The 24,116-nt window shown below is 46.6% G+C and overlaps 1 long non-coding RNA gene across 1 annotated transcript; it reads right to left on the bottom strand.

Moving 5' to 3' along the window:
- Window positions 1-4,060: 4,060 nt before the first annotated feature.
- LOC142068856 (uncharacterized) lies at window positions 4,061-19,667 on the bottom strand. The gene is made up of 5 exons (XR_012664777.1): window positions 19,443-19,667; window positions 18,411-18,502; window positions 6,621-6,774; window positions 5,234-6,430; window positions 4,061-4,621 (listed from the first exon to the last, which is right to left on the bottom strand). It is a non-coding gene; the product is annotated as an uncharacterized LOC142068856 (long non-coding RNA).
- Window positions 19,668-24,116: the final 4,449 nt, after the last annotated feature.

Genomic DNA, 24,116 nt, shown 5'->3' with positions numbered 1-24,116 from the left:
GAACCACACCCCCAAAACTGCAGACTTTAACCAAAAACTGCTCAGCAGGTCACCTATCTCCAGCACCCAGACACCCAGCTCCCAATGGGATCCAAACCCCAAATAAATCCATTTTACACTGTATAAAGCTTATACAGGGTAAACTCATAAATTGCCTGCCCTCTATAACACTGATAGAGAGATATGCACAGCTGTTTGCTCCCCCAGGTATTAATTGCTTACTCTGGGTTAATTAATAAATAAAAATGATTTTATTTAGTATAAAAAGTAGGATTTAAGTGATTTAAAGTAATAAAAGACAGAACAAAGTAAGTCACCAAACAAAATAAGGCAAAAACACGCAAGTCTAAGCCTAATACATTAAGAAAATGTTTACAGGTAAAATCTCACCCTTGGAGATGTTCCAACAAGCTTCTTTCACAGACTAGTGAAAGTCTTCCTTTCCTAGTCTGGACCCAATCCTTTCCCCTGGTACAGACCTTGTTAGCTTCAGCAGGCATTTTAGGTGAAAAGCAGGGGCTTTCTCATGACTGGCCACCCCTCTTGTTCTGCTCCACCCCCTTTTATAGATTTGGCACAAGGAAGGAATCCTTTGTCTCTCTGGGTCCGCAACCTTCCTTCTAAATGGAAAAGTACCAGATTTAAGATGGATTCCAGTATTATGTGACATGGTCACATGTCCTGTGAGATCCCTAGTCTCCATTCTTTCTGGGCTTGCCCCCATGTACCCCGGAAGGTTTGCAAGTAAACAGAGCCATTGACAGGTGCTTGATTCTGAAGCACCCTTAATGGCTTCCACTTAACATGTTGACATCAGTGATACAAGTTTATGTCTTATTCACCTAATGCCAGACATAGAAATAACACACGCCAACAAATGGGATGAACACACTCAGTAGATCACAAGCTTTGTAATGATTGCTTCCAAGAGACCTTTTGCATAAAGCATATTTCAGTTATATTTACACTCATAAGCATATTTTCATAAAACATTGTGGGGTGCAACTCAGAGGACCAACTTCTGCTGGTGAGAGAGAGACCCACAGAAGTTGCCCCAATAAAAGAGATTACCACACCCACCTTGTGTGGTTAGATTAGATAAAGACAGTGAGAGGGAGAGATGAGAGGTAGATAGATGACAGATATAACACCATCCTCGAATTACAATTGTAAGACACAAATATTACTAGAAAAAAATGACTGTCAAGTTTAACAAATACTATTCTGCAAAGGAATTTCCCCCTTACAGGGCATATTGAGTATAATATTAATAAAATTTCACTAAACAGCCTGGTAGTTCCTGCCTTTTCCAATTGGTCAGGGAATTTCTAAGGGTATGTCTACTCTATGAAATTAGGTTGAATTTATAGAAGTCATTTTTTTGGAAATCATTTTTATATATTCGAGTTTGAGTGTCCCCACAGAAAATGCTCTAAGTGCATTAACTTGGCGGAGTGCTTCCACAGTACCGAGGCTAGCATCGACTTCCGGAGCATTACACTGTGGGTAGCTATCCCACAGTTCCCGCAGTCTCCGCTGCCCATTGGAATTCTGGGTTGAGATCCCAGTGCCTGATGGGGCTAAAACATTGTTGCGGGTGGTTTTGGGTACATATCGTCAGGCCCCCGTTCCCTCCCTCCCTCCGTGAAAGCAGCAGCAGACAACCGTTTCGCACCTTTTTTCTTGAGTTACCTGTGCAGACGCCAGGCCACAGCAAGCATAGAGCCCGCTCAGGTAACCGTCACCATATGTCTCCTGGGTGCTGGCAGACGTGGTACTGCATTGCTACACAGCAGCAGCAACCCATTGTCTTGTGGCAGCAGATGGTACAGTAGGACTGGTAGCCATCATTGTCATGTCCGAGGTGCTCCTGGCCAGATATGGGTGCAGGGACTACATTAGAAGTGACTTGACCAGGTCATTCTCTTTAGTCCGCAGTCAGTCCTATTGAACCGTCTTATAGTGAGCAGGCAGGTGATATGGATTGCTAGCAGTCCTATTGTACTATCTTCTGCCGGGCAGGTAAGAGATAAGGATGGCGAGCAGTCCTATTGTACCATCTTCTGCCGAGCAACCACAAGATGTGGATGGCTTGCAGTCCTTCTGCACCGTCTGCTGCCAGCCAAAGATGTAAAAGATAGATGGAGTGGATCAAAAGAAGAAATAGACCAGATTTGTTTTGTACTCATTTTCTCAACCGCCCCCCCCCCCGCGTCTAGGGGACTCATTCCTCTAGGTCACACTGCAGTCACTCACAGAGAAGGTGCAGCGAGGTAAATCTAGCCATGTATCAATCAGAGGCCAGACCAACCTGCTTGTTCCAATAAGAACAATTACTTAGGTGCACCATTTCTTATTGGAACCCTCCGTGAAGTCCTGCCTGAAATACTCCTTGGTGTAAAGCCACCCCCTTTGCTGATTTTAATTCCCTGTAAGCCAACCCTGTAAGCCATGTCGTCAGTCACCCCTCCCTCCATCAGAGCAATGGCAGACAATTGTTCCGCGCCTTTTTTCTGTGCGGACGCCATACCAAGGCAAGCATGGAGCCTGCTCAGCTCACTTTGGCAATTAGGAGCACATTAAACACCACATGCATTATCCAGCAGTATATGCAGCAACAGAACCTGGCAGAGCGATACCAGGTGAGGAGGCAATGTCAGCGTGGTCACGTGAGTGATCAGGACATGGACACAGATTTCTCTGAAAGCATGGGCCCTGCCAATGTATGCATCATGGTGCTAATGGGGCAGGTTCATGTGGTGGAACGCCGACTCTGGGCTCGTGAAACAAGCACAGACTGCTGGGACCGCATAGTGTTGCAGGTCTGGGATGATTCCCAGTGACTGCGAAACTTTCGCATGCATAAGGGCACTTTCATGAAACTTTGTGACTTGCTTTCCCCTGACCTGAAGCGCATGAATACCAAGATGAGAGCAGCTCTCACAGTTGAGAAGCGAGTGGCGATAGCCCTGTGGAAGCTTGCAATGCCAGACAGCTACCGGTCAGTTGGAAATCAATTTGGAGTGGGCAAATCTACTGTTGGGGCTGCTGTGATGCAAGTAGCCCATGCAATCAAAGGTCTGCTGATATCAAGGGTAGTGTCCCTGGGAAATGTGCAGGTCATAGTGGATGGCTTTGCTGCAATGGGATTCCCTAACTGTGGTGGGGCCATAGATGGAACTCATATCCCTATCTTGGCACCAGAGCACCAAGCTGGCAAGTACATAAACCGCAAGGGGTACTTTTCAATAGTGCTGCAAGCTCTGGTGGATCACAAGGGACGTTTCACCAACATCAACATGGGATGGCCGGGAAAGGTACATGATGCTCGCATCTTCAGGAACTCTGGTCTGTTTCAAAAGCTGCAGGAAGGGACTTTATTCCCAGACCAGAAAATAACTGTTGGGGATGTTGAAATGCCAATAGTTATCCTTGGGGACCCAGCCCACCCCTTAATGCCATGGCTCATGAAGCCGTACACAGGCAGCCTGGACAGTAGTCAGGAGCTGTTCAACTACAGGCTGAGCAAGGGCAGAATGGTGGTAGAATGTGCATTTGGATGTTTAAAAGCGCGCTGGCGCAGTTTACTGACTCGGTTAGACCTCAGCGAAACCAATATTCCCACTGTTATTACTCCTTGCTGTGCGCTCCACAATATCTGTGAGAGTAAGGGGGAGACGTTTATGGCGGGCTGGGAGGTTGAGGCAAATCACCTGGCTGCTGGTTACACGCAGCCAGACACCAGGGTGCTTAGAAGAGCACAGGAGGGCGTGGTGCGCATCAGAGAAGCTTTGAAAACCAGTTTCATGACTGGACAGGCTAAGGTGTGAAAGTTCTGTTTGTTTCTCCTTGATGAAACCCCCTCCCATTCATTCACTCTACTTCCCTGTAAGCTAACCACCCTCCTCTCCTCCCTTCGATCACCACTTGCAGGGGCAATAAAGTCATTGTTGCTTCACATTCATGCATTCTTTATTCATTCATCACACAAATAGGAGGATGACTACCAAGGTAGCCCAGGAGGGGTGGTGGAGGAGGGAAGGAAAATGCCACACAGCACTTTAAAAGTTTACAACTTTAAAATTTATTGAAAGCCAGACTTCTGTTTTTTGGGCAATCCTCTGTGGTGGAGTGGCTGGTTGGCCGGAGGCCCCCCCACTGCGTTCTTGGGCATCTGGGTGAGGAGGCTATGGAACTTGGGGAGGAGGGTGGTTGGTTACACAAGGGCTGTAGTGGCAGTCTGTGCTCCAGCTGCCTTTGCTGCAGCTCAACCATACACTGGAGCATATTGGTTTGATCCTCCAGCAGTCTCAGCATTGAATCCTGCCTCCTCTCATCACGCTGCCGCCACATTTGAGCTTCAGCCCTGTCTTCAGCCCGCCACTTACTCTCTTCAGCCCACCACTTAGTCTCTTCAGCCCGCCACCTCTCCTCCCGGTCATTTTGTGCTTTCCTGCACTCTGACATTATTTGCCTCCATGCATTCATCTGTGCTCTGTCAGTGTGGGAGGACAGCATGAGCTCAGAGAACATTTCATCTTGAGGGCATTTTTTTCTTTCTTTCTAATATTCACTAGCCTCTGGGAAGGAGAAGATCCTGTGATCATTGAAACACATACAGCTGGTGGAGGAAAAAAGAAGGGACAGCGGTATTTAAAAAGACACATTTTATAAAACAATGGCTACACTCTTTCAGGGTAAACCTTGCTGTTAACATTACATACATAGCACATGTGCTTTCATTACAAGGTCGCATTTTGCCTCCCCCCACTGCGTGGCTACCCCCTCAACCCTCCCCCTTCCCCGTGGCTAACAGTGGGGAGAATTTCTGTTCAGCCACAGGCAAACAGCCCAGCAGGAACGGGCACCTCTGAGTGTCCCCTGAAGAAAAGCAGCCTATTTCAACTAGGTGACCATGACTGATATCTCACTCTCCTGAGGATAACACAGAGAGATAAAGAATGGATGTTGTTTGAACGCCAGCAAACATACACTGCAATGCTTTTGTTCTACAATGATTGCTGAGTATGTGCTACTGGCCTGGAGTGGTAAAGTGTCCTGGAGTGGTAAAGTGGTAAAGTGTCCATGGAGGACGCAATAAGGCTGCCCTCCCCAGAAACCTTTTGCAAAGGCTTTGGGAGTACATCCAGGAGAGCCGCGAATGCCAGGGCAAATTAATCCTTTCACACTCTTGATTTTAAACCATGTATACTATTTTAAAAGATACACTCACCGGAGGTCCCTTCTCCACCTGCCAGGTCCAGGAGGCAGCCTTTGGTGGGTTCGGGGGTACTGGCTCCAGGTCCAAAGTGAGAAACAGTTCCTGGCTGTTGCGAAAACCGGTTTCTCCACTTGCTTGCTCTGAGCTATCTACAACCTCCTCCTCATCATTTTCTTCATCCCCAAAACCTGTTTCCTTGTTGCCTCCATCTCCATTGAAGGAGTCAAACAACATGGCTGGGGTAGTGGTGGCTGAACCCCCTAAAATGGCATGCAGCTCATCATAGAAGCGGCATGTTCGGGGCTCTGACCTGGAGCGGCCGTTTGCCTCTCTGGTTTTCTGGTAGGCTTGCCTCAGCTCCTTACATTTCACGCGGCACTGCTTTGGGTCCCTGTTATGGCCTCTGTCCTTCATGCCCTGGGAGATTTTGACAAAGGTTTTGGCATTTTGAAAACTGGAACGGAGTTCTGATCGCACGGATTCCTCTCCCCATACAGCGACCAGATCCCATACCTCCCATTCAGTCCATGCTGGAGCTCTTTTGCGATTCTGGGACTCCAACTTGGTCACCTCTGCTGATGAGCTCTGCATGGTCACCAGCAGCTTGCCATGCTGGCCAAACAGGAAATGAGATTCAAACGTTCGCGGTTCTTTTCCTGTCTACCTGGCCACTGCATCCGAGTTGAGAGTGCTGTCCAGAGCAGTCACAATGGAGCACTCTGAGGTAGCTCCTGGAGGCCAATACCATCAAATTGTGTCCACAGTACCGCAAATTCGACCCAGCAAGGCCGATTTAAGCGTTAATCCACTTGTCGGGGGTGGAGTAAGGAAATCGATTTTAAGAGCCCTTTAAGTCAAAAAAAAAGGGCTTCATCATGTGGAAGGGTGCAGGTTTTTATTGATTTAACGCTGCCAAATTCGACCTAAAGTCCTAGTGTAGACCAGGGCTCAGGGAGTAACTCACCCCTGGGAAAGTCGCTGTAAAAAGATTTCTGAGCTGCCTCTCACTACAGTTCGCGGATTGTGCCGCCAGAGGGCGCTGCAGTACAAGCAGGAATGCTCTCTGTGGTCCGGATAACACATGGGTCTATTTTACCTCTTGGCTTCTCGGGGTCAAGACTGAGGTATAGAGGCAGGTGAGATTCAGTTCGGCTCTCTCCAAAGCTTCTGCGGGGCTTGGCTGCTAGATGTCGGCTCTGCCTGGGGCCACTGGGAGAGAAAACCAACCAGAGAATTAATTCAGTGGGCGTGAAACTTCGAAGGGAGTTTAGGGATAAATTCCCTCTTGCCAACAATCCACCTTCTGTTCTGTGCTTGCAAGAGCCAGGGAGAGAAAACGGGACAACGCAGGGGGACAGGATGCACAGAGAGATACCGGAAAATGTGAAATCTTACTCACGTAAAACAACAATCAGCACAATGGCTGAGCCCAGAGTTGGTACCCTCCTAGTTCCACCAAAACCTGTGTGTCTTGGCTCCTCTGCAAGGATCAGGCTTTTCCTCTGTGTCTGGAGCAGGTGAAAGTCAGCGAGAGGGGAGCTCTTAAACTACAGCTGCAATCCAAAAGAGAGAGTTATCTTCTGAGTGAAGAAAATTAACCATCCAGTGATGCTTTCGCTGTACCTGTGACTGTAAGCGACTCCTAGGGAAACTACTTCTCTCTGTCTGTCGGTCTGTCTCTCTCTGTGTGTTCTTTAAATGAGCCTCCAAACTGTCTCAGCATGTCCGGGAGAGGCGGTCTCAGAGGATTCAGAGAGAGTTAATCTCTGTGGAAATTCACCACCGAGGATGGCATTCAGCTCCTTACAGAAGCAGCAACTCTTAGGTGCCCCTCCAGAGCGATGGTTTGCCTCCCTCCCCTTATGGTAGGCCTGCCTCAGCTCCTTTGTCTTCGCTGGGCACTGCTGCGTGTCCCGATCATAGCCCTTTTCGCACAAGCCTGGGGAAACCTGCCCATATGTGTCCCGATTCCTAGGGGTCTCTCCCAGCTGCAACTGAACAGACTCCTCTCCCCATACACTGATCAGCTCCACCAGCACCTTGGTCCCAGCGGGAGCGCGTTAGGCGCGATAGCCAGCCATGCTCACCTGCGAAGACGCCAGGACACCTCTCCACGCTGAGCCAGCAAGCAGGAAATGGGATTTAAAATCCCCGGGGCTTGCAAGGGGGAGGGGCAGGTTGGCGGCAGGGCAGCGGAGTTAAAATCGCTGACCAGAGCGGCAGCATGGGAATTGTGGGACACTTTCTGGAGGCCAATAAAATTGAAAAAAACAGGTATGGTGTCTACACTGGCTGTTTGTTGACAATAAAGGGAGGGAAAAGACAAAAGTCTCTCACATTGCATCCGATGAAGTGAGCTGTAGCTCACGAAAGCTGATGCGCAAATAAATTGGTTAGTCTCTAAGGTGCCATAAGTACTCCTTTTCTTTTTGCGAATACAGACTAACAGGGCTGCTACTCTGAAACCTGTCACAGGGATGGAAGTTTTTTGTTGCCAAACTCGGTCTTTTTTTCTAGAAAAGTCCTGTTGCAGTGTGTACGGCTGTCCCTGTTTTCTCGCCAAAAGGCAATTTTTGATGACAAAACTTGCTAGTATAGACAAGCCCGAATCGTTTCTGCTACTAAAATTTTTTAACAGTGAAATTATTTTTGCCACTAGGGGGCAATGTTGCCTCGGACAATAAAACAAACAACACGGTATTTTTCTGGCCGGTGAGTTCCCTCCTCTCCCACCACGGTCCCTCCACCACCCCGGTAACCTTTCAGACAGCTTCCATCTCTGGCCGCATCGGTTCGGAGGCGCTTTAGGGAGTCGCGGCATTCACTCCGGCGCAGGAAGAGAGGCGCTGCACCAAGAGACACAATAGGCGCTTCTAAAGCATCATCTGAGGGGCAAAGTTATTATTCTTCCCTTCTCTTCTCTGCAGAACGACGATCAAAGAGAAACTCGTTCTTGCTGTTGGTGACACCATCTCGCTCTCGGTCCCATATTCTGGGAAGACCCAAGGATGCCTTTACCTTGGGTCACAGCTGTCCTGATGCTGTCTATTCTAAGTGAGTGCTTCCATTCCTCATCCTGTTCCCATTGTATTCTTCCAGCTGCTAACCCTGTCCGCGTAATGCGATATTGACAGTGCCTAAAATCATGTGGGTGCTTATTATATCTGCGCTTATATGTCTGTATTATACATTGAATTATAATACATTATATCTGTGCTTATGTAGTATGTCTGTGTTATGCATGTATTGTATTTCCATTATACCTGGGTGCATCTGTTATGTATACGTTATGTCTGTACCTACTGTATTTCTATTAGAACGGATTTTAAATAGGATATTCCTATGTCTTCTCTTACCTATTAAATTTCTATTATATCTGAATGTATGTACAGTATATTTGTATCACGTCTCTCTCCATCAATGGTATTTATTTTATCTGAGCGCACTTATGTATTTATTGTGCCTCCCTGTATCTAATATGTTTCTATGTACTCTTTCTGTTACGTTACTTTATATTGGTATTATTATTACATCCGAATGTATCTAATATGTTTATATCTGTATCTATTGTCTTTCTATTTTATATGAATGTATCCATAATGTGCTTATTATTTCTATTATGTTTCTATTCTATCTCAATGAAACTATTTTATCTCTATATATTTATCATGTTTCCATTATATGTGTGTCTGTTATGTGTACATTTACTTGTGTATCGAGTTGCTATTATGTCTCTATGTATATACTGTGTACCTATTTTGTTGCTATTACATTTAAGTGCACACAATACGCTATTTTCTTTCCCCCTTCCCTCCCCCCCCCCCCCCCCCCCGCAGGACGGAGCAATGGAGACTCAGTCACCCAAACCAAGGGCAGCGCCCTGATCTCCCGAGGAGAATCTGTGGTTGTTAACTGCACCTATGAGGCTGTTTCTCCCTCTCTCTTCTGGTACGTGCAGTTCCCCAGCCAGCCCCCCAGGCTCTTCCTGAGGGACCTGGGACGGGAGGACTCGGATGAAGGGATCAGAAAAGGGTTCGATGCCACCCATGATAAAAAGCTCAAATCCTTCCACTTGTGGAAACCGTCCAGCGAACTGAGCGACTCCGCGACCTATTTCTGCGCCGTGAGAGACACAGTGACACGGATCGGCAGGGGAGCTCAGCAAAAAACCCCCGGGGGCTGTGGCAGGAATCGCTGGTTCCTGGGAGCGACTCGGGGATGAAGGGTAGGAATTCTGCAAGCCCTGGACCTGGAACAGACATCTCTGTCTCTCACACAAACCAGCAGCACACAAGCCCTCCTCCCCCATCTAGTCCATCCTCCAGCCTGCATCGCCTCTTTCTGCTCCCGCCTAGGATTGCAGGATGCACTGGGCAGGTCATAGAACAAAATTCACCATCAGCTCAGGAAACCAGGAATGAAAGAATGAATGGAGCTGCGTAATCTGTCTAGGAAATAAAAATTAAGTAACTCCTCCCCAAACCAAACCGTACACAAATAGCTAGCTAGATATTGATTATTATTATTTATTTGTGTTATGCTAGCACCCAGAAGACCCCAGTCATTGACTAGAATCCTATTGTGCTAGGTGCTGTACAAAGACGGAAAAAAAAACCGATTCCTTGCCCCAGGTGCAAGGCAAGAAACAACAGGTGGAGACATACAAGGAAACCATGAAGCAATAGTGCCTAAATCAGGGGTTCTTGTACTGAGGGTTCTGACCCCTCAGGGGGTCGTAAGGTTATTATGTGGGGGTTGTAACCTGTCAGCCTGCACCCCCAAACCCCGCTTGGCTTCCACCATTTATAATAGTGTTAAATATAAAAATGTGCTTTTAATTTATAAGTGGGTGTTGCACTCAGAGGCCTGCTGTGTGAAAGAGGGTCAGCAATACAAAAGTTTGAGAGCCACTGGTCTAAACAGGTAAGACAGACACGGGGTGGGGGAAGGGGTATAATATATGTGCAGGGCTGTCAATTAATTGCAGTTAACTCTAATGATTAAGCAAAAAAAATAATTGAGGTTAAAAATTGCGATTACTCACTGTTTTAATCACACTGTTAAGCAGTGGAATACCAATTGAAATGTATTAAATTTTTTGGATGTTTTTCTACATTTTCAAATATATTAATTTTAATTGCAACACAATACAAAGTGCACAGTGCTCACTTTATATTATTTTTATTACAAATATTTGCTCTGTAAAAATTTTGAACAAAAGTAACGGTATTTTCCAATTCACCTCATACTATTTCTTTTGTTTTTTTACTGCAAATATTTGTAATACAAATATAAAGTGAGCACTGCAGACATTGTATTCTGTTTGAAATTGAAAACAATATATTTGAAAATGTAGACAACATCCAAAAATATTTAAATACATGGCTGTCTGTTGTTGTTTAAAAGCACAATTAATCACACAATTAATCTCAATTTTTTTTAAATCTCTTGAGAGCCCTATTATCAGCCAATATTTACTGCCAATGCATGCACTTTGCCACTTAGGGGCAGTGCTGTAGTAGAAAACTAATACAAAGGACCATATTCTTCTGCCTCACGCTCTCTCCCTTCCTTTGAACACCCCCAGTCTCTGCCCTTCATACCAGCCCATCCTTGGCTGCCTCCCTGCAGAGAAGAGACAGTCATGCCTGTGCAGGCCACTCTGCAGCTCTGTGGGTTATCCTGGCAGGCAGCAGCTTTGACACAAGAGACACAAGGTTTTTTTTTGTTTTAAGGGCCTAACGTGGGAGATTTTTCTCTTCACCTGCCAGGTCATCCTAGCTGAGTCTGGGGTCCAGTACATTTGTGTCCCAGCCTCCCCGAAAACCTCACCATGCTGTCACAATGGATCACAGCTGCCTTCCCAGTGTTTGCTCTGAGAGAGTGAGTGAGGTTTCCTGCCCCAGTTCACTGATTCAGATTAGTATCCTGTCCGTGGTTGGGACAGGGGTTGGGGTTTGGGAGCAATGGACTGATTGGCCCCTAAGGGCTTGTAAAGGGTGAATTTGGTGTGAAAATCTCTTTCCCAGGTGGCCCAGGCAGTGCAGAGATCCAGCAGCCAGTGCTTCGGAGGGAGCTGGGTAGAACCTCACCTGCTCTCACCCCTCTGTGACAAGGGAGTGGATATTCTGGTTATTCCCCAGCCAGAGGCCTGAGTTTATAGTTCAAAGACTCATAGACCTGGCTTCCAGCACTGACCTGGAGGGGACTCTGAAATGGAGCCAGTGAACAGGAGCAGCTAACAGGGGAGTTTGGCAAGGGAGTTCTCCAGGTGAAGGAGGAGTGATTGCAGGACCCTTGGGATAAGTTTGTTGTCTGCAGTGTTTGTGGCATGCTTGCTGCTTGACTGAAATATACTGTGTGGTCTGTTTGTTTGGGGGCCCATGTGCTGACCATGTGTGTGCTGAGCCTAGAGGCCTGCTAGGCGAGGCTGAGAGTTAGGAGCTTGTTGACGAGGCATCCAATCAACCCTTAACCAGGGGGTGGGGATACTCAGGCAGAACAGGGTTTTAAAAAGCCGCTCCTAAGCGACCAGAGGAGCTAGCAAAAAGGGGAATTTGGCAAGGGAGTTTACAGGGGGAGTGTGAGCAGGGGCTAGATACATCTAACATTTTTTGCACTGAAAGGTCAAAACACCGATTGATAAAAACAAAGCACCAACAAGGGAACCAGCTGCAGGAGTAAAAAGAGAATGCAGGCAGAAGTCCAGCAACAGAGCAGGAGCTACCCAGTTTATTGCAGCATGTCTGATTACCTGCCCTGTGGGCTGGTGGCATATGTATGCATTCGGTGCAAGGAGCTCCCGGCCCTCAGACACCACATATGGACTTTGGAGACCAGGGTGGCCGAGCTAGAGGAGCTGAGGGAGACAGAGAGGTACAAGATGAGACTTTCCAGGACACAGTAGAATGGTCCCACCCCCGGTCTGACAGCCTCTGTGTTGTTGAGGAGGATGAAAGCCTCAGGGAAGGAGAACATCCAGCTGGAGCAGAGGGAAACGATCCATAGTTGAGACCCTCCTCTCAGATGATGTTGTGGTATCCTCTCACACTGAGGATACTTCTCCGAGGAGGGAACTCCAGTTATTGGGAAGAGACAGGTGGGCAATTCAGTCATTAGAGACATAGATAGCTAGGTTTGTGATGACTGGGAGAACCGCATGGTGCCTGGTGCGAAGGTTGTGGATCTCTCAATACATCTAGATAGATGTATGTACAGTGCTGGGGAGAAGCCGGTGGTCATGGTACATGTAGGTACCAACGCCATAGGGAAGGAGAGGAGAGAGGTCCTGGAGGTCAAAGTTAGGCTTCTAGGTAAGAGATTCACGTCCAAACCTCCATGGTAGCATTCTCTGAAATGCTCCTGGTTCCACACACAGGGCCAGTTATACAGGCAGAACTGCAGGATCTCAATGCGTGGATGAGACGATGGTGTAGAGAGGAGGGGGTTAGGTTTATTAGGAACTGGGGAAGCTTTTAGGAGAGGGGGAGCCTGTACAGGAAGGATGGGCTTCACCTAAACCAAAATGGAACCAGATTGCTGGCACTTAAAATTAAAAAGGTCGTAGAACAGTTTTTAAACTAAGGGCTGGGGGAAAGCCGACAGGTGCGGAGGAGCATGTGGTTTGAACATCCCTTAGGGGAGGATCTATAAATGGAGATTCCCTATGTCCTAATACATAGGAGAGGATGGAAAATGATAAAATACAGGGAGGATCTGATGAGAAAAAGTCAAGTACGTCATGCAATAGGGGACCACCAAAAAATGACAAGTTTTTAAAATGCTTATATACCAATGCTAGGAGTCTAAATAATAAGATGGGTGAACTAGAGCGCCTAGTATTAAATGAGGATATTGATATAATAGGCATCACAGAAACCTGGTGCAATGAGGATAATCAATGGGACACAGTAATACCAGGATACAAAATATATCAGAAGGACAGAACAGGTCGTGCTGATGGGGGAGTGGCACTATATGTGAAAGAAAGCGTAGAATCAAATGAAGTAAAAATCTTAAATGAACTAAATTGTACTATAGAATCTCTATGGATAGTAATTCCATGCTTGAAAAATAAGAATATAGCAGTAGGGATATATTACAGACCACCTGACCAGGATGGTGTTAGTGACTCTGAAATGCTCAGGGGGGTTAGAGAGGGACTATTAAAATAAAAAATTCAATAATAATAATGGGTGATTTCAACTACCTCCATATTGACTGGGTACATATCACCTCAGGAAGGGATGCTGAGATAAAGATTCTTGACACCTTAAATGACTGCTTCTTGGAGCAGCTGGTCCTGGAACCCACCAGGGGAGAGGCAATTCTTGATTTAGTCCTAAATGGAGCACAGGATCAGGTCCAAGAGGTGAATATAGCAGGACCGCTTGGTAATAGTGACCATAATATAATTAAATTTAACATCCTTGTGGTGGGGAAAACTCCACAGCTGCCCAACACTGTAGCATTTAATTTCAGAAAGGGGAACTACACAAAAATGAGGAGGTTAGTGAAACAGAAATTAAAAGGTACAGTACCAAAAGTAAAATCCCTGCAAATTTCGTGGAAACTTTTTAAAGACACCATAATGGAAGCTCAACTTAAATGTATACCCCAATTAAAAAAACCTAGTAAGAGAACCAAAAAAGAGCCACTGTGGTTAAACAACAAAGTAAAAGAAGCAGTGAGAGGCAAAAAAGGCATCCTTTAAAAAATGGAAGATAAAGCCTAATGAGGAAAATAGAAAAGAGCATAAACTCTGGCAAATGAAGTGTGAAAATATAATTAGAAAGACTAAAAAGGAATTTGAAGAACAGTTGGCCAAAGACTCCAAAAATAATAGCAATTTTTTTCTAAATACATCAGAAGCAGAAAGCCAGCTAAACAACCAGTGGGGCCACTGGACAATCGAGAGGCTAAAGGAGCACTCAAAGACGATAAGGCCATTGCGGAGAAACTAAATGAATTCTTTGCATCAGTCTTCACTGTTGAGGATGTGAGGGAGATTCCCAAACCTGAGATATTCTTTTTGGATGACAGACCTGAGGAACAGTCCTAAATTGGGGTGTCATTAGAGTAGGTTTTAGAACAAATTGATGAACTAAACAGTAATAAGTCACCAGGACAAGATGGTATTCACCCAAGAGTTATGAAGGAACTCAAATGTGAAATAGCAGAACTACTAACTGTAGTCTGTAACCTATCATTTAAATCAGCTTCTGTATCCAAATGACTGGAGGGTAGCTAATGTGATGCCAATTTTTAAAAAGGGCTCCAGAGGTGACCCTGGCAACTACAGGTCGGTAAGCCCCACTCCAGTACCGGGCAAATTGGTTGAAGCTATCGTAAAGAACAGAATTGTCAGACACACAGATGAACATAATTTGTTGGGAAATAGTCAATATGTCTTTTGTAAAGGGAAATCATGCCTCACCAATCTAGTAGAATTCTTTGAGGGGGCCAACAAGCATGTGGACAAAGGAGATCCAGTGGGTATAGTGTATTTAGATTTTCAGAAAGCCTTTGACAAGGTCCCTCACCAAAGGCTCTTAAGCAAAATAATCAGTCATGGGATAAAAGGGAAGGTTCTCTTATAGATCGGTAACTGGTTAAAAGATAGGAAACAAAGGGTAGGAATAAAGGGTCAGTTTTCAGAATGGAGAGAGGTAAATAGTGATGTCCCCTAGGGATCTGTACTGGGCCCAGTCCTATTTAACATATTCATAAACAATCTGGAAAAAGGGGTAAACAGTGAGGTGGCAAAATTTGCAGGTGATACAAAACTACTCAAGATAATTAAGTCCCAGGCAGACTGCGAAAAGCTACAAAAGGATTTCACAAAACTGGGTGACTGGGCAACAAAATGGCAGATGAAATTTCATGTTGATAAATGCAAAGTAATGGACATTGGAAAACGTAATCCCAACTATACATATACAATGATGGCATCTAAATTAGCTGTTACCACTCAAGAAAGAGCTCTTGGAGTCATTCTGAATAGTTCCCTGAAATCATCCACTCAATGTGCAGCGGCAGTCAAAAAAGTGACCAGAATGTTGGGAATCATTAAGAAAGGGATCGATAAGACAGAAAATATCATATTGCCTCTATATAAATCCATGGTACTCTCACATCTTGAATACTGCATGCAGATGTGGTTGCCCCATCTCAAAAAAGATCTGTTGGAATTGGAAAAGGTTCAGAAAAGGGCAACAAAAATGATTAGGGGTATAGAATGGCTTCTGTATGAGGAGAGATTAATAAGACTGGGACTTTTCAGCTTGGAAAAGAGGCGACTAAAGGGGGATATGATAAAGGTCTATACAATCATGAGTGGTATAGAAAAAGTAAATAAGTGTTATTTACTCCTTCTCATAATACAAGAACAAGGGGCCACCAAATGAAAGTAATAGGTAGTAGGTTTAAAACAAACACAAGAAAGTATTTTTTTCATGCAACGCACTGTCAACCTCTGGAACTCCTTGCCGGAGGGTGTTTTGAAGGCCAGTACCATAACGGGGTTGAAAAGGGAGCTAGATAGATTCATGGAGGATAAGTCCATCAATGGCTTTTAGCCAGGATGGGCAGGGATGGTGTCCCTAGCCTCTGTTTGCCAGAAGCTGGGATTGGGTGACAGGGCATGGATCACTTGATGATAACCTGTCTGTTCATTCCCTTTGGGGAACCTGCCATTGGCCACTGTCAGAGAACAGGATACTGGGCTTGATGGACCTTTGGTCTGAGCCAGTGTGGACGTTCTTATGGTCTTATGTTCTCTCCCCAGACAGAAAGTCCAGCGCGCTGGCCCTGCACAGAGTGAGGGTTGCAGGCGCAGCGGTGTATTACTGTGCTTGGAGCGACACAGTGTGACACTCAGGGGCTGCCACCATGTAACAACCAACCCATTTTCTGGCCGGCGTGTGGGTGCAGAGAGGGGAGTGGAAAGGGGCACAAGGACAGAGAAACGCCCTGGTGACAGGGATTTGCAGAGGCGCCTAGGAGAGTTAGAGGAGGGATCTGCAAAAAGAAAAGGAGTACTTGTGGCACCTTAGAGACTAACCAATTTATTTGAGCATGAGCTTTCGTGAGCTACAGCTCACTTCATCAGATGTTTACCGTGGAAACTGCAGCAGACTTTATATACACACAGAGAATATGAAACAATACCTCCTCCCACCCCACTGTCCTGCTGGTAATAGCTTATCTAAAGTGATCAACAGGTGGGCCATTTCCAGCACAAATCCAGGTTTTCTCACCCTCCACCCCCCACACAAATTCACTCTCCTGCCGGTGCTAGCCCATCCAAAGTGACAACTCTTTGCATAATCAAGTCGGGCTATTTCCTGCATAGATCAAGGTTTTCTCACATCCCCCCCACCCGCATACACACACAAACTCACTCTCCTGCTGGTAATAGCTCATCTAAACTGACCACTCTCCAAGTTTAAATCCAAGTTAAACCAGAACATCTGGGGGGGGGGTAGGAAAAAACAAGAGGAAACAGGCTACCTTGCATAATGACTTAGCCACTCCCAGTCTCTATTTAAGCCTAAATTAATAGTATCCAATTTGCAAATGAATTCCAATTCAGCAGTTTCTCGCTGGAGTCTGGATTTGGTCACCATACTTCATTTTCACGTGTCAAGGAACTTCTAGCAACTAGTTTTGCCACAAGGGGCGCCAGTGCTTTCCAAAAACAATACCCTCACAAAAAGCACAACAGCAGCGTTGCTGTCCTGCCCATAGGCTCCAACTTCTCCTGAGGTGAGCAAAAACCAGGCAGGGGTTGCGGGGTCTGTGTGTCTGTAAACTAGCAGGGGCTACAGGACCTACTGGTGTCTCTGCTGGGACCTACAGTTGGTTCCACTGTTTGCTCTAATCCAGGATTTTTCGAACTGGGCAATTGTGGGGAACTGGATTAAACAAATTTCACTGCAACGTATGAAACAATCCGAAGTGCAAAACTCCCATTCCCTCTGATAAAAGCCTGGGACGGCCGTGTTCTGGCAGGAAAATTATACTATGTAGAAAAGGCAGGTACATATGGTGTGTGTGTGGGCGGGGAATGCTGCAGTGAAAAGGGCACACATAGACACACAGAGACAAGGCGGGTGAGGTAACACACTGCATAGATACATACACAGACAGACAAATGCTTTGTAACACCAGGCATTGCCTTGCACCAGTTATAACCACTATTGTTCCTCTGGAGATTCTGATTGCAAACTATCAGGAAATCCGATTCTGCTAAAATATTTCCCCCACTAGTTTACGCAGAATAGCTGTAGCCCTGTCAGGCCCATGATATCAGAGACACGAGGTGGATGAGGTAGTATCTTGTACTGGACCAACTTCTATGGAAGATAGTGTGTCTCCTAAGCTTGTCTCTCTCTCTCCAACAGAAGTCGATGCACCTACACAAGGTGTTGCCTCACCCCTTGTCTCCGGCTAGTTTAGGCCTTTTGCCACGCTGGGGCAGAGCTGATCTAGAAAAACACACCAATGAGATGATTCGGCTCTGTTATTGCCCTGAGTATTTTCCTACCAGCCAGCAACCTCCTCCCCCAAACTCTGCCCCTCAGCCGCTCCCATCTCGTGACAGCGCCATCCCGAAGCATTTACAGAGCACAGAAGGTGAAGCTGGGTCAATGTTATTCAGCTATATCGCAGCTACAACACAGAGATACCGGATACATTTCTAGAGGCACCTTCATGGGTATAATATTCTCACCTTCTCTAAACTGAAGCAACCAGACACGAATATACAAATTCTTATTGGTTTAGGAATTAGCTCTGTTTCGTCGAAGAATCTTTCAGTCCAGGCATGACTCTACCTTGGCTCTCAGCTGTGATAATCGTGTCTGTTCTAAGTGAGTAAGATTGTATTCCTCAGACTTCTCACATTTTATGAAACCATATCTTTATCCTGTCTTCCCCATTGAGGTTGTTTCAATGCCTAAGGTCACGAACTTGCTTATATTATGTCTAATTGTATCTAGTTTGTATTATCTCTGTGGGTCATTGTTTTCTCTTATATCCCAGTTTAAATATGGGTTTATTTTATATCTGATTGCATGTATGTTTGTATTGTCTCGGAGTGCCAATATTCTGTTTCCATTATATCCGAATTAAATTATGTTTCTGGTATATCTATTACGTTTATATTGTCTCTCAGTGCATTCCTTACCTTTCTATTATCACCAAGGGACTCTACTCCAGTTCTGTTTTGACATCGATCATGTAGTGTTGCGCTGTTTCTCTCTGTTACGTGCCTGTTACCTGGGAACACAAGTGCGGGAATTAGGGGTGCTGCCGCATCCCGCGGCTGGGAAGTACTCATAACAGCCCAGATAGATGGCTTCCGCCTTCAGAACCCCCACTAGAAAAACTGTTCCAGCTCCACTCTCCGGGAGCGTCTCAGCTCCGGTTCTGTTGTATCTGAGTGTGTCCGTTCCGCTCTGTTCCCCCCACAGCGGACACCGATGGAGCAGACTCGGTGACCCAAACTGAAGGCAGCGTTACCATCTCCCAAGGGGACCCGGTGCGTCTGAACTGTACCTATCAATTTTCTGTCGCTGCTAACGTCGATCCCTTCTGGTACGTGCAGTCCCCCAGCCAGCCCCCCAGGCTCTTCCTCAGGGACCTGGGAAGGGAGGACTCGGATGAAGGGATCAGAAAAGGGTTCGATGCCATGCACGATAAAAAGCTCAAATCCTTCCACCTGTGGAAACCGTCCAGCGACCCGAGCGACTCCGCGACCTATTACTGCGCCGCGAGAGACACAGTGACACGGACCGGCGGGGGAGCTGAGCAAAAACCGCGCAGGGTCTGTGCGGAGCAGCGGGGAGGCGGGCACCGGGGTCGACTCGGTGGCAGAAAGCGGGGGTGGAGAGCCTGAAAACTTTGATCTTGGAACAGAAATCTCCCTCCCTCCCTCCCTCCCTCCCTCTCTCTCTCTCTCTCACACACACACACACACACACACATTTACTTTAGCTCTCTGTGTTTTGCTGCTTTGCCCTAACCCGGAGCGTTGCTATCTCAGAAATGGCGGTGAATGTCATGAATCCCTAAAGGAGGTAAAATCAGGGAAGACCAGAACACATCCACCCGCACCACCTCCCATGAGCAAGTCTGGTGAAAGCTTCCCCCAGGTCCATTTTGGAAGAGAAGTGCAACCAGACAGCTAATATCACTCAAACTAAACCAATTAACTCACGAACTCGAGCATGATCACAGGTGAGAGGTTCATATCGAACCGGAAAACCAGCGGGCGCTGTGCAGCTGAGGAACCTTCTCCAGCCCAGTATACAGAGACAGACAGAAGAGCCTTTAGACGACCTCCGTCACCTGCTGCATCAGAAAAATGCCCCCTCTCTGCATCGGAAAGGCTGTTTTACCGGCAAAGGTGTAAACAAATCGGCTGAAACAATTTCCCATTTTTGTGAACACATTTTACCGCTTGGGGGCGGTGTGGTGCTAGGTAAATAATTAAAGTAGGAGCGTTTTTCAGTCCCGTGTTCTCTGCCCTCTCTCCTGACACCAACCCAGCCCCCTTTGTCCTCCCCACGCCCCCACCCGTTTCTGACAGTACCGTTGAGGAGGATTTACAGAGCAGAGGGAAGCACTCCTGTGAAGCTGGGTTCATGCTGCTGCGACAGGTGTCAGCTTCTACTCACAGATGCAACGTACATTTTAAGGCAGCTTTTACCGGACAGAACCCTTGCCTTTCCGAAACTGGCGCTCCTCGACACGCAGAGGAGAGGCGATAGGAGGATTAGCTCTGTTTAGTCAAAGTATCGTTCAGCCGAAGGATGTTTCTGACTTGGCTCTGCGCTGTTATAGTCACCGCTAGTGAGTAACAGTCAGTGTGTTCTCCGCGTTGTTATCTGCTATGGAACCATGTTTCCATCCTGCCTTCATCGTCTGGTTTGTCTGAACGGCTAAGATCACGAAGTGCTCATATTACATCCGATCGCATCTAGTATGTTTGTATGGCCCAGGAGGGTTAATGTTTTCTGTTGTATCCAAGTATAAATATTATATTTCTGTTATAGAGGATTGTATGTCTTGTGTGTGTTGTCTTCGAGCGCCAATATTCTTTATTATATCGGAGCCTAAATGTTATTTTTTCTTGCATGGTCTCTCAGGGCACACTTCGTGTCTCTATTAGTGACTCTACCGCGTTTCTATTGTATCTATGTGTTTATCTACCATGTTTTTGCTGCGCTATTTGTATCGGTTACATGCATGTTGTCTCGAAGTACATCAGCTCCGTTCTCGAGCGTCTCTTCTGCTCTGTTCCCCCCACAGCGGGCACCTATGGAGCAGACTCAGTGACCCAAACTGAAGGCAGCGTTACCATCTCCCAGGGGGACCCGGTGCGTCTGAACTGTACCTATCAATTTTCTGTCCCTCCTTATCCCTTCTGGTACGTGCAGTTCCCCAACCAGCCCCCCAGGCTCTTCCTGAGGGACCTGGGAAGGGAGGACTCGGATGAAGGGATCAGAAAAGGATTTGATGTCACCCACGATAAAACGCACAAATCCTTCCACCTGTGGAAACCGTCCAGCGAACTGAGCGACTCCGCCACCTATTACTGCGCCGCGAGCGACACAGTGACACGGACCAGAGGGGGAGCTGAGCAAAAACCGCGCAGGGAGGGGACGTGCGGAGCAGCGGGGAGGCGGGCACCTGGGTCTGGGGGTGACTCAGGGGCCGAAAGGGGTGAAGTCTGCAAACAATGAACTTGGAACTCTCTCTCTCTCTCTCTCTCTCTCACACACACACAGTTTAGCTCTCCGTTTTCCTTCTTTGCCCTAATCCGGAGTTTTGCCATCTCAGAAATGATGGTGAATGTCACGAATCACTAAATTAGGTAAAATCAGGAAAGACCAGAACACATCCACGCTCTCATGAGGAACTCTGGTGAAAGCTGCTCAACCCTGTTCTCGAAGGAAAGTGTAACCAGACAGCTCACTGTCACTGAAACTAAATCAACAAAAAAACACGAACTCTGCCTTGATCATGGTGGAGAAGTTCATATTCTATAGGAAAACTGGTACGGAGCAGTTGAAGAGTCTTCACTTCACAGGATACATTGATACATTGATAAACAGCGAGTCTTCACCGGAGACACCAGGTCTTGCACCAGAAAAATACTGTCTCTACTGGCAAAGGTGTAAGAAAAACTGCTGAAGCGATTTCCCGTTTCTGATTACACTTTGCGGACGGGGGGCGGTGTGTTCCTAGAAGATAAATAGGTTTCAGAGTAGCAGCCCTGTTAGTCTGTATCCGTAAAAAGAAAAGGAGGACTTGTGACACCTTAGAGACTAACAAATTTATTAGAGCATAAGCTTTGGTGAGCTACAGCTCACTTCATCGGATACGTGCAGTGGAAAATACAGTGGGGAGATTTTATATACACAGAGAACATGGAACAATGGGTGTTACCATACACACTATAACAAGAGGGATCAGGGAAGGTGAGCTATTACCAGGGGGTGGGGGGACCTTTTGTAGTGATAATCAAGGTGGGCCATTTTCAGCAGTTGACAAGAACAGTAGGAGGGGAAATAAACAAGGAGAAATAGTTTTACTTTGTGTAATGACCCATCCACTCCCAGTCTTTATTCAAGCCTAAGTTAATTGTATCCAGTTTGCAAATTAATTCCAATTCAGCAGTCTCTCCTTGGAGTCTGTTTTCGAAGTTTTTTTGTTGAAGGATAGTCACTTTGAGATCAGAAATCGAGTGACCAGAGAGATTGAAGTGTTCTCCGACTGGTTTTTGAATGATAGAATTCTTGACGTCTGATTTGTGTCCATTTATTCTCTCCCCCACTCTCCTGCTGGTAATAGCACTCCCCCCCCCCCTTTTGAAAAGCACTTGCAAGCTGGGCTAGCTACCACACTGCACTGCTCTCTGTGGCCATCGCAAGAGCTGCCAGTGTGGCCACGCCAGTGTGCTTGTAGCTGTTAGTGTGGACAGATTGCAGCGCTTTCCCTACTGCGCTTGAGGAAGGCTGGATTAACTCAAAGCGCTCTACATCTGCCAGTGTAGCCGTACCGTTAGTGAGTAACATTCAGAGTTCTCAAATTTGTTACATTCTATCGAACCAAGTATGCATAGTGACTCCATAATTTATTTTAAATGCTGAAGATCAGGAAGCGCTTATATCCGATTGTATCTGTTATGTTTATAGTCTCTCTAGAGTGTCAATGCTCTTTCGATTATATCTGAGTACAATTATATTTGTATTATATCTAATTGAAGGTATTGTGTTTCTGTTGTCTCTCAGGGTTTGGCTACACTTGCAAGTTAGAGTGCATTAAAGTTGGGGATGGGTCCTGCTTTGAGCAGGGGGTGGGACTAGATGACCTCCTGAGGTCCCTTCCAACCCTGAGATTCTGTGATTCTGCGATTCCAGGAGCAGCCCCAGGCCCATCATGACCCATCCGCACTGGCAAGGCACGTAGCGTGCCTGGACTCTGCAGCTGGAGCGCTCCTGGTAATTCACCTCCATGAGAAGCATAACGCTTGCTGCACCTTGGCTGAAACGCCCCCGCGCCAGTGTGGACGACGTGTTGCATCATTACTGCGCTTTGGTCGGCCTCCGGAAACGTCCCATAATCCCCTGAAGTCAAGTTGCCACTCTTGTCATTGTTCGGAATCAGCTGCAGGAATGCAGATATGCCCTTTCAAAGCTCGTTTCCCACAGCCGGCTGCTTATCTGCTCCGGGACAAAGCAACCATTAGCGTGGAATGCTGTGCGAGAGAGAGGAAGGCGGGGGTAGGGGGGTCTGCTGCCATCTGAACTTACAAGACAGCATGCTGACATGCTCTCAGGCCCCCAAAACCCACTCTCTCTCCCCCCACATACACACTCCCTGTCACACTCCACTCCCCACACCCCCCATTTGAAAAGCATGTTGCAGCCACTTGCATGCTGGGATAGCTACCACAATGCACTGCTCTCTGAGGCATTGGAAGAGCTGCTAATGAAGCCATGGGAGTGCACTTGCAGCTGACAGTATGGACACAGGGCAGGGCTTTCCCTGCTGCTAACTCACAGCGCTCCACATCTCAAGTGTAGCCAGGCCCTGTGTAGAGTGTCAATATTCTCTATTTTATTGGAGTTTAAATATTACGTTCCTGTTGCATCTGATGATGTCTATTTATGTTTGAATGGTCTCTCAGGACATAGTTTGTGTATCTACCAGGTTTGTATTGTATCTGTGTTTATCTATCATGTTTCAGCTGTGCTGTTTGTATCTGTTACATGGACGTTGTCTTGGAGTGTATCAGCTCTGGTTCTGTTCTATCTGAGTGTCTCTGTTCTGCCCTGTTCCTCCCACAGAGGGCACCTATGGAGCAGACTCAGTGACCCAAACTAAAGGCAGCGTTATCTCCCAAGAGGAGCCGGTGGTCTGAACTGCACATGTCAGATTTCTGGGTCTCCCACCCCGTTCTGGTACTTGTAATATCCCAATCAGCACCTCAAAGTCTTCCTGAGGGATGTTGGATGGGAGGACTCAGATGAAGGGATCAGAGAATGGTTCAGTGCCACCTGTGATAAAAAGAACAAATCCTTCCACCTCTGGAAACCGTCCAGTGAACTGAGCAACTCCATGACCTATTACTGCTCCATGAGAGACACAGTGACACGGAGCAGTGGGGGAGCTGAGCAAAAACCGTGCAGGGGCTGTGCGGAGCAGCAGGGATGCAGCACTGGGGGTGACTCAGAGATAGAAATGGGGAAGGTCTGCAAACATTGAACTGAAAACAGAAATATTTCTGTCTATCTGTCTGTCTCTCTCACATTCTGTGTGTGTATGTGTGTGTGTATTTACATTCTTTTCCCTAATCCAGTGTGTCACCAGATACAGACTAACA

Source organism: Caretta caretta, chromosome 13 (genome assembly GCF_965140235.1).
Source record: "Caretta caretta isolate rCarCar2 chromosome 13, rCarCar1.hap1, whole genome shotgun sequence".
Taxonomy (NCBI): Eukaryota; Metazoa; Chordata; order Testudines; family Cheloniidae; genus Caretta; species Caretta caretta.
This window is presented reverse-complemented; position numbering and strand designations above follow the sequence as displayed.